Here is a 3698-nt window from a genome sequence, read left to right as displayed (position 1 = left end):
TCAGAGCCAGGATTAATTATTGAACCATTGAACCATGTGGCCCCCAAAATAAATCGCTGTTGTCTTTAGGCTTGCCACCATTCCATCTATTAATAAGGAGCTACATAGGTCCCCTTACACAATTTTTATTTAGTATTATTTTGGGGTTTTTTGGGGGGGCACACCCGGCGGTGCTCAGGGGTTACTCCTGGCTCTACACTGAGAAATTGCTCCTGGCAGGCATGGGGGACCATCTGGGATGCCTGGGATTGAACCACTGTCCGTCCAAGGTTGGCCACATGCAAGGCAAATGCCCTACCACTGTGCTACTGTTTGTTTTTATGGGCCACAAGGGCTTTGCTCAAGACTTACTCCAAAATAAATAAATAAATAAATAAATAAATAAATAAATAAATAAAATAAAGACTTAACCCTGGCAGGCTCAGGACAAGGTAAGAGCCTGAACTATCTCTCCTGGCCCTGATGTGCACTAGAGCTTGTATAAATAGGATTTAGGTCTTCTACTTTACCTTGAACTTCCAGTTTTAAAAGAATAACATGCGGGCCCAGAGAGATAGCACCGTGGCGTTTGCCTTGCAAGCAGCCGATCCAGGACCAAATGTGTTTGGTTTGAATCCCGGTGTCCCATATGGTCCCCCGTGCCTGCTAGGAGCTATTTCTGAGCAGACAGCCAGGAGTAACCCCAGAGCACTGCCGGGTGTGACCCAAAAACCAAAAACCAAAAAAAAAGAACATGTTTCTCTAGAGCCTTGTCAGAGTTCCCCAGAGTAGCAGCACAAAGGACAGAGATGTTTCTAGAGAGGAGACTGGTTGTGGGTTGGCTTTTTGGTTTTGAATCCTACCCATCAGTTCTCGGGGTGTGGCTCCTGGCTTAGTGCTCATGGATCACTCGACATGAAATGATAGCGGCCAGGAAGTCTCAGAGCTGGTCTAAGTTTCAGTCTGAACCCCTGAATCTTGATCTGAATCTAATCCCAGAGCCAATGCTAGCCCCCCCCCCCCCCAAGGAAGGGAGCAGTTCTCAGCTGGAGCAGGGGCCAAATCTGTGTTCACTAGACTGCAACAGACTCTGTGACGCTCCTCCCGACCGATCACTGCCCGGTTCCTCCTGGCCTGGTCAGCGAAGCATTCTTTTTATCAATTGACCGAACCCATGGAGCAGCTGTGGAGCTAGAATTTTGGGATCCTACTCCATGATTAGATGTGTGTGAACATTCTGGGCAGCTGGGTGTAGTCCCCAAAACACAAATCAAAAGCCCTGGTCACCAGCATTGCAGCTGGCAGGAAGGAACAAGACAAGACCCTTGTTGACTGATGCTGAAGGTCACTGCTGTCCTGTGAAAGAATTTTACCTCCAGGGATGATAGCACAGAAGGTAAGGCTCCTGCCTTGCAGGCGCCTGATCTGGGTTCAGTCCCCTGCCAGGAATGATTTCTAAGCACAGAGCCTGGAGTAAGCCCCGAATGCCTGCTGGCTGTGGCCCACTTTCCCCCCTAAAATAGAAATTTACCTCTGATAGGTAAATGGAGGAACCAGCCTGAAGGAAAAGCAGGTTCATGCAGAGAAAATTAACTGCTCCGCACTGCCCCCCCCATGTAGACTTCAGTTTACATAGCATTATACCAGATACGTGTTATCAAAATCATGCATTATGGGTTATGGGGCCAAAGTGATAGCAGAGGGGGTAAGGCGTTTTTTGCCTTGCACCAGCCAACCCTGGTATTGATCCCTGGCATCCCATAGAGTCCTGAGCCTATCCTGAACCTGTCAGGAGCAATTTCTGAGCACAGAGCCAGAAGGAACCCGAGTTCAGCCAAGTGTAGCCCCCAAACCAAAACCACCATCAACAAACAAAAAAGATTAAGCATTATTATATCTTCATTTTGTCCCTTTGGGGGCCAGATGAAGGCCTACTCCAGAGCTTTCCGTGACATTGGCACATTGTTCAAGGAACCATATGTGGCACTAGGTAGTGGTGTGCTTGGGGCAAATTGTCCAGGTAAGGTGAGTGCCTTACCTGCTGCACTTTCTCTAGCCCCACCATTATTTTCAAGCAAGAATGTAGTTCTGTCCACTTTGGCTAAACAAGAAAAGCAGGTTTGACCCCAGGTGTCAGCCAAAAGGAAGGAAGTACTTTGATTTTACTGTGTGGCTGTACAACCCAAAATAACGACTCTGCCCAGTTTTGTTAAAGTTCTACCAAACCTTCATTAAATTTGCCTCCTTTCCCTTCTTCATTCATCCCTCATACGTGACTGGGAGTTGCAGGCAGTTCCAGCTCACACACGTAAGTCTCAGAATTTTTCCACTTTCCAGAATTTTCTTATTTTTTGGATCACAACCGGAGAAGCAAGCAAAGAAAAATAAAAACCTAAAACCTAAGCCATTAGAAGTTAATATAGGTTGCAAGGAAAACTAATTTCCTAAATAACTAAGCAGGTAAAAACTAAGCCATTAGGAGCGGGTTTTGCAGGGGAAAACTACATTTCCCAGCCAGCCTTGCGGTCCCGCGCAGTCTCGCGAGCTTTAAATTAACACTTGTCAAATACAAGATTCACCTCCATTTTTTAATTTTTCCTGTTTTGGGGGACCACACCCAGCGGTACTCAGGGGTTTTACTTCTCGCTATTTCTTTTTTTTTTTTTGGGCCACACCCTGTGACGCTCAGGGGTTACTCCTGGCTATGCGCTCAGAAGTTGCTCCTGGCTTCTTGGGGGGACCATATGGGATGCCGGGGGATCGAACCGCGGTCCGTCCTAGGCTAGCGCAGGCAAGGCAGGCACCTTACCTCCAGCGCCACCGCCCGGCCCCCTACTTCTCGCTATTTCATTAAAATAGTTCCTGGGAGGCACGGGGAACCATTGAAACAAACCACCTCACGCCTTATGTCTGCTGCTGGCCAGGCAAACGTCGGTATACCAGACATAGCTATGCTATCTCCGGACCCTCACCTCCATTTTCTTTTTTTTTTTTTTTTTTTGTTTGTTTGTTTGTTTGTTTATGGGTCACACCGGGCTGTGCTCAGGGGTTACTCCTGGCTGTCTGCTCAGAAATAGCTCCTGGCAGGCACGGGGGACCATATGGGACACCGGGATTCGAACCAACCACCTTTGGTCCATGCTTGCAATGCAAACGCCGCTGTGCTATCTCTCCGGGCCCATCACCTCCATTTTCTAATGACACAACTTAAATACTGCATCTTGGTCTACTTAATAGGCCAGTATGAGTATTCTAGCGCACCCATATAGGCTTTAATAGGAACATTTATAAGTACAACTATCCAACCGGACATCGACCTAAAATTTACAAAGTTAATATTTTCGTCTGTCTTTTAACAACCATAATTAGCCTTGCTAGTGCAAGGCCTCAAAAAATTGGTTCAAAACTCAGAATTGTTCCTCTCCACGGAAATCTTTAGTAAAAGGCGAAAGATTTATGCGATCTGAAGAGAAACCAGAGTATACTGTTGGCCCGCGGGTCTCAGGGGTCGGATCATTGAGACTCCTAATTTTATTATGGTGAGTAATTTTCAAAAAGCGATAACTGTTCAATTCATTTATGTACCGCATTTTGGGAGAGTGTTCTCCTTCTAGGAAAATCATTCGCACAAAAAGGGGTAAATTTAGGCCTGATTTAAGTCGAAATTCACTGTACAAAAATTTACACAGGGGCAATGCATTGTGGGTATGCAAATAGAC

General features: G+C 46.5%; 1 non-coding gene across 1 annotated transcript; it reads right to left on the bottom strand.

Moving 5' to 3' along the window:
• Window positions 1–3346: 3346 nt before the first annotated feature.
• Window positions 3347–3462, bottom strand: LOC126012825 (U5 spliceosomal RNA). The gene has a single exon (XR_007497183.1). It is a non-coding gene; the product is annotated as a U5 spliceosomal RNA (small nuclear RNA).
• Between the last annotated feature and the right edge of the window lie 236 nt (window positions 3463–3698).

Source organism: Suncus etruscus, chromosome 6, assembly GCF_024139225.1.
Source record: "Suncus etruscus isolate mSunEtr1 chromosome 6, mSunEtr1.pri.cur, whole genome shotgun sequence".
Classification (NCBI taxonomy): Eukaryota; Metazoa; Chordata; class Mammalia; order Eulipotyphla; family Soricidae; genus Suncus; species Suncus etruscus.
Note: the sequence above shows the minus strand (reverse complement) of the source record. Positions and strands in the feature narration are given on the sequence as shown.